At 31.8% G+C, this 13,554-nt stretch overlaps 1 pseudogene across 1 annotated transcript in view; it reads right to left on the bottom strand.

Annotated features, from left to right (window-relative positions):
• LOC143593763 (histidine kinase 1-like) overlaps window positions 1–10,993 on the bottom strand; it is a 41,214-nt pseudogene extending 30,221 nt beyond the window's left edge. The window contains exon 1 of the transcript XR_013146188.1: window positions 10,695–10,993. The product of XR_013146188.1 is annotated as a histidine kinase 1-like (transcript). The remainder of the gene's footprint in view (window positions 1–10,694) is intronic.
• Window positions 10,994–13,554: the final 2,561 nt, after the last annotated feature.

Genomic DNA, 13,554 nt, shown 5'->3' with positions numbered 1-13,554 from the left:
GTGTCCACCAGGACTCTTGACACCTCATAATGAGCGATGTGTGCAGTGATGACTAGAGGACTGCTGATAGACGGGCCTACTCTGATTCTTGGAAAGATTATTTGTTGCTCGCGCCAATCCCCTTGGATTTGCGCGCTTCTCTTCCTCGATCTTTGCCCTTGCCTTCCTCATTCAGCTACACAGATTCTTTTGAATTTTTTACTGGCTGAGGCTCCGTCTGGTTGTTCGTTCTCTGGTCTTGGGTTTTTTACTAGGTGAGCCAACTTGCCTGATTTTACATCTTTTTCGATCGCATCCTTCAAATGGTGGCATGCATCGGTGTTGTGCCCTGTGGATTTGTGAAACTCACAATATTTGCCACTGTTTGGTGGTCCCTTATGGAGTAATGGCCTGGGGCTTTTAAACTAGACATTCTCTGTGCTTAACACTTGCGAAGGCGTTTTGGTGAGGGGAGTCCATATTCTTGGTAGAGGTTTATTAGGCTCTCTGCCGCCTTCCTTCTTGTCACCCTCTCCGCGATTAAGAATGTCTTTTTGGGGCTGGGTGAACTTTGTTGCGCTTGCTTTTCTGCGGGAGAATAATTGGTTTGTTGCAACCTGGACCATACGGAGTTTTGTTTGCCCCTCCTTTCATTGTTGCGTGGTGCTTCTGTTTGATGCCCTCTATCTCTTGCTCTGTCTTGGGCAATTTGTTTTTCATTTCGCGCGAAGACTCGCGATGCTTCCATAAGCTTAGCCCAAGTGGTTGGCATGCCTTCTCTGCTCACGAGAGCTCTGCGGAGTTGATCACTGCGCGCACCTTGTATAAAGGCAACGCGCAAAAGTTGTTCAGTGATGCCTCCAATTGCAAGAGATTCCTGATTGAAACGAGTTATGTAGTCCTCAATGGTTTCATCATTCCTGCGCACGCAGTGCATGATGTCATCGGGGTCGCGCGTGTGTCTGCGCTGCTGTACAAAGTGAGCCTGGAACTTTTCCAATAGCTCTTCGAACCCATCGATTTGTCCTGTCGGCAAGCTTTCGAACCAGACACGCGCTGCGCCCGTGAGACAGCGAGCAAACATGTGACACCATGTTGGCATCGTCCAGCTTTCTAGGTTTCCAGTGTTGTAAAAACCTTGTAAGAAATCATCTGGATCTGTTGTACCATCGTACTTGCCTAAACCACTTGGCATCTTGGTTTTGTGTTGATTGGGAGCCTTCGCAATGCGCTCAGTGTATTTTGAATGTTTTACCAAGATGGCTGGCCTATATGGTGTGGTTACGTCCACTTGCTCTTTCGCTTGTGGATTGTATGGTGTGTATAGATCCATATCAGCTTTGGCTCCAGGTGATATGTTCATGTGTGCGCGAAGTTGTGAACCTCCTGCATGAGTATCTCGCATCTTCCTCATGCTGTGCACCTCTTCCTCATCACTAATATCAGCGTGTTCGGTGTGAACAGAATGACCGTCTTCCGGCGCGCGCGCCTTTTTTGTTGTTCCCTGAATGGTTTGTTTATCAAATGCGAGCCTTTGTGTTAAGTCGGCTAACTTTTTGTGTTTTACCAGCTCATTGTATTTGTCCATTAAACGCCGTTGTTCGTTTATGAGCCATTCTTTAGGGTCATTGGTTTCAACTTCCGGACCCATTGGTCCTTTTTGTTTTGTACCAGTCAGATTTTGGAACGTGAGATCGTCTGGGGGAGTTTCAGGATGGCTATGAGGTGTTGTGTTGAAGGGATGGTTACTGGTTGTGCGCGCAGTGTCACGCGGCACCCTCAGAACCTGATGTCCCTCATTAACATCCTCAAGCTCATTATCCTCCAGAACTTGATCATTGTTTCGAACACCGGAAACCATGGTGAAGATTTTCAGAGAGAAAACTGATGAAATAGTGGTTTTGTTGCCGTTGTAACAGGTGATGGCGCCAATGAAGAAACGTGTATCGACTTACTTGTATTCGATCTACGTTCCTCGGGTATGAGTGTGCTATATCACCGATGGTTTTCCGAGATACGAGTTCTTCCCCCTACAAAACGAACAGCACCGTGAGCTTACCCCTCAGAAAGGGACAGAGGGGTCCTCTTTGGGGTAACCCTCCGGTGTGAGAATAAGATATTGCAGGAGAAGTTAAGAATCTGAAAATGAGTAAAGGATTCAGAATATATTTCTTGCTTGACCCCAACTGTGGAGGTGGTGTGGTATTTATAGTATTAGGGTTTCCAATGATTGGGCTCAGACCCAATTAGGCCTTTTTGGCCTCCTCCTATTGCTTCGCGCCACGTGTACTTAGGACACCTGGTGCTTTTTCATTGATTATTCTCTGACCAAGGTATTTTACCTGACCCATGTGCCATCACGTGGTGGCACATGGGTTTTGCTGAGTTGTCCACCCTTCATTGGCAGCTGTCAACATCAGCACATTTTTTATTCCTTAAAAGATACCTTCTGGAAGGTTGTCTGATGAGTACAATCATGGTTGTCCTTATCCTGATTTGGATTAGACTATTGTCTCATTTGTTGTGTTGTCCTTTATGCGCCTATCCCGGGGATGCGCAAGGTCTTCTCTTTATTCTCACGGGCAGATGTTTCATGCGCAGATGTGATATGCGTGAGCATGTGATATGTGTAAGCATATGTAATATGCGTGAGCATATGTGATATGCGCCACGCGCAGATGTGATATGCGTGAGCATATGTGATGCGTGAGCATATGTGATGCGTGAGCATATGTGATATGCGTGAGCATATGTGATGCGTGAGCATATGTGATATGCGCCACGAGCATAGGTTTTGGCTTTGTGTCTTCATGACATCCTGATTTCAAGCCTCTTGTCTATATCTTGTGGGTTGACCCGCCCCGCTCGATGTTAAGGCGGGTGCATACCCCTTCAAGTACATATGTGCATTAGTGTTGTGTTACGTATATGCGATAGTTTGTTTCGAGTACAATTATTAGTGTTTGTATTTGCATATAATCAATAGTGTGTATTGTATAATGCAATTGTGTTGTATTATATATAATAAAACACTATCGTATATATGCAATACACATTAGTGCACATATGCACTACATCGCCGTTTTTTTAGAAACAATATCATCTTATTAAAAGAAGGAAAGAAAAAAAAATCGCAAATTATTTTTTAAAAAAAAGTTAAAAATAGTTTTTAATAGTTCTATAGTTCTCTCTTTAAGATGAGTTCTCTTTAGATCCTACCCCTATATATATATATATCGGTGTTTAGCATCATTGAAGTTGAATATTATAATTATAATTCATATGCATAACGATTTACTATGTGAACTATCTGTCATTTATTTGTATGACTTTTTTGTGTAGTATAAAGAGTTTTAGCAATAAGAAGATCAATATTTAGTTTTCAATATTTTCTTTCCAAAAGTCAGGCCAAAATGCTTCAGAAACATATATTTTATGACTTGATTTATATTTTTTATACATTTAAATATATTTAATTTAATTTGTCATATAAGACAAATTACTTAATGAAAAACATTCATAATTTTAAACCAAAAAATTTGTTTCACTCTCATTCCAATATTTTCTCTTTTCAAAAGTCATTTAGGATATTGAAACTTTGAATATCGTTTTCGTAAGTTATTTACATAATTTCAATATTATATTAACTTATTAATTTTATTTTTTTACAATACAATTAATTGGGGTTAATTTTATATTACCTGTTGGTTAGTACATAATTAAAGTGTTTATTGTGATTTATAGTCAAAATAATAAAGCTATACACAAATTTTTTTTAAAAAAATTACAATTATAACATTTATTATTAAAATATGTTACAAAAATTCATTAAAATTCACACCTTAATTATAATGTAATTTAATAGAAATATTTATTATTTTTATTTTTTATTATTTATAACTTAACATGTTCCTCATTACATTTCAAGGATGTTCCATTTTCTCATTAAGTTAAAAAAAATTGTTAGCCTGGCTAAAAGTAATTTTACCATGCTTTCATAAAATTCGAAATCTTTGCTTCTTTTTCTTTTTAATAAGTTGTTAATATATATATAGACACACACACACACACACACACACATATATATATATAGATTAATTAAATATTCCAACAACTTCTTATAATATTAACTAATAACATGGGATTAGTATTAAAAATTTAAGCATTCCTAATCCAATACGTTCAACAATTATAAATAAGAATCACTAAATTCACTTTATGCAACTTTGAATCTTCTAATATTCTGCTAACTCACTGTTATTTGAACATAGCTTTAAGGTTAATATGTCTTTGTCATTTGCGTAGCAATTACATTCATATGAAATGAAACAAATCATTTTGTTATATTTTAATTTTCGGTTTTACATATTGCTTGATTATACGATTGTAAATTGTAAAAATAAAAAGCAATTAAAAATTTGTCATACACAGAATATTAATGACAACAAATTTATCATGATCAACCAATTTCAAATTCTAAAGATTGTAAGAATGAGTATTTCATCAAAGTACAGGTAATATGGTTTTGGGATAATCATGTTTTTTGGATAAACATGAGCAGATGATATCAAATGACTTCATATTAATTAATTAAAATGTATGATATTTTATGTGCATGAATATTATATTTAATTTGTTAGTTTCATGGATAAACTTTCATTTATTTAGGGTTGTATTGCACTTGAAGAACCTTATTTGTCACACAAAAGAGTTATAAGCAGACTTATATGTTACCTTATCAAGAGTTATAAGTAGACATGGACTTAAATTTTTTATTTTTGATAAACAATGTATACCAACCAATACAATCACAAATGTAGTATACAAGGAAAATTTTACTTATTCGTAGCATATTTGTGTGATCTTAGTTATGTAATTTTTGTAATCTTAATATGAATTGTAAATTAACGATATTTGTTGACTGTATTTCACTTAATGGTTAAAGTTTAAAATTTTCATCAATTACCCGTATAATACACGGTCCTCAAACTATCTTACTACTCTAATAAAAACCTAGTTCATTGTGCCACTTGTCAAGCTCTCATCACTCCTCATTTTTTTAACCAATATTCAATAAATGGTCTTTATTTCGGGTCAACTCGCCCAAATAATAGTTTCCGGGTCCTTTTATTATTCTGTCAATTTCTTTTCATAGCACACCCAACGCAAATAACAAACCCTAATTCCCACCGCCGTATCTAATAAAAGACTACATATCCTTGCCACTTGTCAATCTCATAGCCATCCTCTCATTTTTTAACCCATTTCAATATATAGTCCTTATTCTTTAAGCCATTTCAATATATGAATTCAATATTTTTATTAATGTAAATCATATCGATTCATTCATTAGCATTAATGGTGAAATAAGAAAATAAAAAATATCAAAATTGAAGTTGCGGGTCTATTAGAATAAAATTTTAAAGTCACAAACAATTGCAAATTAAAGAAAATAAAGATGCATCATTGTCGAAGAATTTGGATTTGTATGGTAAACTACAAATTGTTTTTAAAATGCGAATGGCCGTGCATAATTTTTAATACAAGATTGGTTTTAAATTTGGATTTAAAAATTTCTCATACGCATTTGAACTTAGGAAAATGTTTATTTCTTAATTTTCTCAAAACATTTTATATAAATATTGCAAACATGGAGAGTACCTATTATACATACATACTTACATACATACATTCATATATATATATATATATATATATATATATATATATATATCTTGGTGTTTAGAATTAAATCATTGAAATTGAATATTATAATTATAATCCATATGTATAGTGATTTATATATAAAGTATCTGTCATTTGTTTATATGATTTTTTTGTGTAGCATAAAGGGTTTTATCAATAAGAAAATCAATATTTAGTTTTCAGTATTTTTTTCCATAACTCAAATCAAAATGCTTCATAAACATATATTTTATGACTTGATTTATACTTTTTATATATTTAAATATATTTAATTTAATATGTCTTATAAGACAAATTATTTAATTAAAATCATTCAAAATGTTAAACCAAAAAATCTGTTTCAATAACATTCCACTACTTGTGTTTTCCAAAAGTCATTTAGGATATTAAAACCTATAATATCGTTTTTATCAGTTATTTACATAATTTCAGTATTATATTAACTTAATTAAGTTTATTAATATACAAATACAATGAATTGGGTTATATTGGTGTTACCTGTTTGTTAGTACATAATTAAAGTGTTTATTATGTTTTATATTCAAAACAATAAGGCTATACACAATATTTTTTTAAAAGTACAATTATTACCTTTATTATTAAAATATATTATAAAAATTCATTAAGATTCACGCCTTAATATAATATAATTTAATAGAAATATTTATTATTATTTTTTTATTTATGACTTAATTATGCTCCCCATTACATTTCGAGGATATTCCATTTTGACATTAATTTAAAAAAAAAGTTAATCTGGTTAAAAGCCATTTATCATGCTTGCATAAAATCCAAAATATTTAGTACTTTTGTTTCTTCTATAAGTTGTTAAAATATATATATCGATTAATTAAATATTCCAAAAGCTTCCCATAATATTAACTAATAACATGGGATTAGTATTCAAATTTTAAACAATCCTAATCCAATACTTTCAACTATTATAAATAATAATCACTACATTCACTTTATGTAATTTTAAATCTTCTAATATTCTACTAACTCACTCTTTTTTAAACATGACTTAAGGTTAGTATGTCTTTGTCATTTTCCCGGAAAATACATTCACATGAAATGAAACAAATCATTTTGTTATGTTTTAGTTTTCGGTTTTATATGTTGCTTGATTATACAATTGTTAATTGTAAATATAAAACTAATTAAAAATTTGTCATACACGGAATATTAATGACAACAAATTTATCATGATCAATCAATTTCAAATTCTAAAGATTCTAAGGATAATTATATAATCAAAGTTCAGGCAATTTGGTTTTTTGGACAATCATCTTTTTTTGGATAAACATGAGCAGATGATCTCAAATAGCATCATATTAATTAATTAAAAGATATGATATTTTATGTGCATGGATTTTTTTTTTTGGTTTCATGGATACAGTATTATTTATTAGGGTTGGAATGCACTTGAAGAACCTTATTTGTCACACAGAAGAGTTATAAGCAGACCTATTTGTTACCTTATCAAGAGTTACAAGCAGACATGGACTAAAGAGAGAATGCATTTATTGTTGCATTTACATTTTTTTCATTTATTTTTAAGCATTTAAAACATAAAATTTAACTAGTACGCCATATTTATTTCTCGTATTAATATCATTTCTCTTCTAAACTTAAACACACACACACACACACAGATATATATATACATATAGGCTTAAGTTTAAGAGAGAAGTGATCTTAGTGTGAGAAATGTGAGAAGTGGCTTTGACTAATCAAGTTTTTTTCTTTCTTTTTTTTGATTTATTTAATCATAAGGGTAGATTAGTAAAATACTAAAACTTTTATTTTTGGTAAGTAATCACAAATATAGTAACTTAGCATAACCACATTATTATTATCTTTAAATCATATTTTTTACATAATAATAATACCATATTTAAATTCAATATTTTTGTCTGTGAAATCTTTCGACCAAAATTCCGAAGCCAATTATTGCAATCCCAATTTATTTTTCCCTTGAATGCCTTCATATTGTCCTCCAAAACAAACATAGTATTCTTCATACACTTTAATATGGCATTCTGCGTAACAAAATACATATTCAACAAACTAATAAGCATCATAACTATAAACACGACATCCTACACAGCAAATAAGCTTCCCTACACATTATAAATTATAAATCGTTGGCACACGGTTTTAGAGTTATTGCCTACATAAGAAAGTAAATAGCCTACATACACAAGATACCATAAACAATGTTATTATATAAAGCACAGTCAACTAACTTATACCTACACAACTAGTTTACGTTTTCTACAATTAGTCATATGGATCTCTACACATGAAATATATATCACAATTCCTATAAGTAAAATTATGTTCAGTACCTACGCAGTCGGCTTACACATTTGTGTAGGATTATTGGCTTTACTAAAATTTGTGTAGGATTATGTTTTAGACTTTTAGCTTTTCGTGTTGATGCCTAATAGCATAATCTTCCTCGTCATATTGTCCTTAAATTAAGCATTCTTCCTACACCTAAAAATATTTAACATTCTTCCTACACCAAAACAACATAAACAATACGAATGTAAACATGGTATCCAACACAACAAATATGTCATACAACAATAAGAATCCTACACAACACACATTATATCCTTCATAACATAATTAGCCTACATAACAATCATCACATACTACACAGTAGCACCATATATATATATATGTGTGTGTCAACTATATATATAGAGAGAGACAATTTGACATCATACATAACAAATAAACAAATAACAAACATGTAGCCCACACACTACACATTATATCCTTCATATCCTAATTTCCCTACACAACATTAATCATTACATATATAATACACAAAAGTATCATCTGTATACATCCTTTATATATACGAAGACAATCTGTATATATAAAAGCTTGACCTTATTCACGTTTAGGTGGATCTTCATCAATGTAACACAAAGTAATTTACAGTAGTTTTGGAAATCCAATTAAGAGAGGAAAATTTCCTAAATAACTCTTGCACAATAAAATACTAAACTATCTTTTGTTTTAAAATCAATTAAATATAAGACATAAGTATTACAACTTTGCCATTTAATTAATGACCATAGATCAAACACAATCAATGGCCAAGATTAATTTCTCACACTTCTCACTCTAATTTTATTTCTCTTCTGAACCATCCTATATATATATATATATATATATATATATATGTAAACGAAAACCCAAAAATCATATGTGTCGCGATGCGGTCGCTCCCCATTTTTATGGGATCCACCAGATTTCTTGATTTTTAAATGGAGACCTCATATTGATTTACCCAAATTCATGGGTATGGGTCTTACCAAAACCAGATAGCTCTTAAACGGGTTATAACATCTCATTAAATTAAAAATTAGTCTTACCAATTATTTGAAATGCAAATCCTACAAAATAGGAATATACTAAAATTTAATATCCATTTAAAAAAAGATATTATTTATAATTAATAAACAATTTTATAGTAAAAAACACAGGTGGGTCGTGGGTCACCAAATCCAGATAGCTTTTAAACGGGTTATAACATATCATTTATTTATGAAACCCTTTCATAATCAAACCCTAAGTATATTATTAACTTTCTTACAATAAAGAAAATTAAAATCCATAAAATAAATATTAAAAAACGAAAAATGTAAAACAACCATTCTCTCAAGCCATCAGATTACTTTATTTGTAAATGAAGGTTTCTCACGCATTTGACCTGAATTCACGGGTAAAGATCTCACCAAACCCAGATAGCTCTTAAACGGGTTATAACATCTCATTATGTTAAAAAAATAATCTCATCAAATATTTGATTTGAATATACTAAAAATTAATATCTTATTTTATTTAAAAAAAGATATTATTTATAATTAAAATAACAATTTTATAATAAAGAAAATAAACGGGTAATGGGTATCATCAAACCCAGATAGTTTTTAAACCGGATTATAACATATCATTTATTTGTGAAACCATTTCATCATCAAACCTCAAGTATATTAATTATTAACTTTCTTACAATAAATAAAAGTAAAATCCAAATATACATATATAAATATTAAAAACGAATAATGTAAAACAACTCCCGTAATACGGGGGATAAAATCTAGTGTGTGTGTGTATATATATATATATATATAAATAAAAGATAATAGTTGAAGTAATAGTGAACGTTTACTTAAATGTGATTATATAATGGATGTGTTGAAAGAAGTTTCTCAATGGAAATACAATACATGTTTCCTACTTCCTATTATAAAAAAGTTGACTTTGGGAATAAGGTAGTTCTATTTATATATTTTATTAAAACACCATGTAGACCACTAAATATATTTATTGATTTTTAAATTAGAAGTTATTTTAGTAATCAAATGTAAAAGTAAAAAGTTACTAAAATATATGAGAGCAATATGCCAAAACAGGAGGCCAATCATTCACATGTACGTTTATTACCTCAAATCTAATCAAATCGTCATGACCAAGCTAAATGCTGAAGGCAAACAGGCAATAAAGTATGTTGCTGACCTCTTAGCAGCAAACTAATTTATTTAAAAATAACATTCATGCATCTTAAGGTTATAATACTCATCTATTTCTACTCTTACTCTTAAACTACTTCAAAAAATAATCTATTAACATGCAAAGGTTTGAACCATAGTCTTCACTCCCAACGGCAAAAGTCTTTATCACTTAGCCAAGGCTGGAGTGGCAACATCAGTGCGGTTGTACTTTCTCGCCATCTGCATATGTGGACGAATTATTCTGTGTAGTCATAATGCCCAACCTCCATGCATTTCAAGCCATGTGGCGGTCTAGTCAGAATTTCAATATTTTATCAAAAATAGGTGTAGTCATAAACTCTACAGCAAGCATTACTCAATAAATTTCTTTCTTTTTTTTTTTTTTTTGCATTTCTATTTTTTTTTGAATAAAACTAAACAAACAACATTTCATTAAGAAAATAAACATTACAGTAAAACAAAAAAACTAACTCAGCTCCCTCGTCCTCATCTTTGTCTTCATCTTCATTAACACCATCGCAGTGGTCTTCGTCTTCATCATCGAACTCGTATTGGTCTTCATCATTGCCCTCTTCTTCATTTTCACCCAGAAGGCGCCGAAACATATAAGCATGTTGGACCAAATCCGCCATAAGAGCGTCATGTATTTCTTTTGAACGCACGAAATACGCGTTTTCTAGTCTCTGCTCCAAAGTTGCTAGAGTTGGTGGTGGATCATCGTCCTGTATATAGGTTGGACATATTGCTCTCCCCTCGTCTTCAATGATCATGTTAACAATATGATACATGCATACATAGCACTTTTCATTTTTTCCAACAACCATACACGACATGGATTTTTAACAAAATGCGAACGTTTTTGAAGAACACCAAAACAACTCTCAATGTCCTTTCGCGAAGACTCTTTCACTTTCTTAAAATAATCTCTTTTTTCATTGATCGTGTAACACCCTGGCTTAAGCGGAAATGCCCGAGTGTGATGTACAAATTGTTCAAACACACGTAACACTATCTGGTGACAATAATAACATTAATTCATTTCAAGCATCATGTAACACAAGTTCCAGAGTAAACAAGTACATCTAAATCAAAGATAAACAATAATAGTAATCCGTTTATTTGAATACCCTAAATAAACTAAGCGTCTTAAATACTTCAACCTCTAATCATGGTACCTGTAACATATGTATAAAATATGGTCAGCTATAAATATAGCTGGTGAGATTTCCACAGTTTGATATACTACGTAAAAACCATACAATTCCATGAAAACTTGTAAAATGCGCAGGTAAGGGTTCTTTACACTCGATGCAATGGACCTGAGTGTAAAGAACAAACGAATGTCCTTTCCAGTTGGGGCTACCAACGTACTCGGATATGAGGTCCCTTTTTCACTCGATACAAATGGACCTGAGTGCAAAGGAGGCGTATGATCATACTTATTGAGGCAACCACTTGAAATCCATGTATATAACAAATAAGCAAGTAAACATACAAGTCCATGATATGAATTGTAGTTTGTAAGCAAAGTTGTAAATCTTGAAATAGATACATATGCTACCCCAAAATATGAAAACATTTAAAAAGGGGTTGTGAAAACTCACCTTATGAGTTGAGGTAAAAAGAAAAACTCGAAAGCGTTGACGATGGCAAAGAATCGAATGCGTCACGAAAGCCGAAACGAGCGATCCGCACTAACTATAATAAGTAAATACGAGACTTAATCGATAATCGTACAGGGTTGTTTTATTGTATAACTTACATTGAAAGGTTGTTAATATTTTATAAATTTTATATCTTTTGATTATAATACTATTACTAGGTTTGAATGGAAATCGGTTACTAATACGATATAAGTGTTTCAACGGAAAGGATATGAAGGTTGCATGTTCGAAATACTTGAACTAGGGTTTATAAGTCGAAAATATAATACATGATTTAGCAAGGTGATTTTTAGTAAAATAAAGTTTACGTTAAAGATTAATAAACGATTTTTAATTACGGTTTACGAAAACGGAAAATTCGGTTTTTAAGTGTGACATGGTGAGATATATTTTATAATTATTTTACAAAATTTTTATTTTATTTAAAGAGGGTTTTATAAATTTATTATGATTTTTAATTGATTACAACCTTCATGTCTTAACCAGTTGGACTAGGAATGATATTCGTTAATGGAAGCAGTTTAATTATTTAAATACACATTCTGAATTAAACAATATTTCATTAATATACAAAAAAAAGGGTTTAAAGTGTGATCGAAACCCGGGTCTCGCGTGTACGAGACCAGAACCTTAACCACTAGACCATGTTAATCATTCAGTTAACATATGAAAACAATTACTTATATATTATGACAGAATTTGTCTTCTACCTATGAACCCTATAATTTACAATCGATTAATCTGTTCCATGTTTACTCAATAAGTTTAGGGGTTTTGTTAATTGTGTGAAAACCGATATTACCCATATATTAATTACCTGTTTTCGTTAAGAATTGCCCAAGATTGAGGTCGTCAAAAATCTAAGAAAAGAACTCCCAATTACAGAAAAATCACTGTATTAGAGGGGATTAAGGGGAATGAGCGGGCTGGGTTGAAAACGGGGGTCCTATTTATACTACTAATTGGAGCGTCTACGCGTCAAACAAATTAATTTGATTTCCGGGAAATCAGGTGGGCATCACGAGCTTAATTCGGGGCTACAGGTTGTTATAATATAATTAATACACTAGATATCATTGTTAATTGGCGGATAACACATTGAACTAACAATACGGGTCAAAGATTGAGGTTTTGGAGGTTGTTTTGGGATTGCCGGCACCGCCACTGGCGACGGTGGCCGGAAAAACGGGAAGGGGGGGGGGGCGGGGTAGGGTTAGATATTTTAATAATATAATTTAAATAATATTTACACTTTGGACCTTAAAGTTTCATAATCCTTTAAGTTGAAAATTAATAATTAAGTTTTCATTCTTAACCTTAGACTTTATAAGTTTAATTACTTGGTTTCGGTTTTGGAATATTTGCGCGTTTTAGTCCGTACGGCTCGATTGACGTTAAGGCTCAGGATTTTTTTACAAACAATTGAATAACAACTTGTAACATCACAAAACTTTTGGTCCAAATTTGATAAATAAATAAAACTTAAGGATTAAAAATATTCATGGCAAATGTAAAGAGAAAAATAAGACAAAGAATGGAAGTAGCTTATGTTAAGGAATGGAGTAAGGAGACTCCATCCCACATCGGAAAAAGAAAGAAAAATAAAGCACTTTATAAGGAGAAAACATTCCATGGAAATGTTCTTAAATGGTCAACCACTCTCCCTA

Source organism: Bidens hawaiensis, unplaced genomic scaffold (genome assembly GCF_021521415.1).
Source record: "Bidens hawaiensis isolate Kalapana, Puna unplaced genomic scaffold, B.hawaiensis_p1.1 tig00042700_1, whole genome shotgun sequence".
In the NCBI taxonomy this organism is placed as follows: domain Eukaryota; kingdom Viridiplantae; phylum Streptophyta; class Magnoliopsida; order Asterales; family Asteraceae; genus Bidens; species Bidens hawaiensis.
This window is presented reverse-complemented; position numbering and strand designations above follow the sequence as displayed.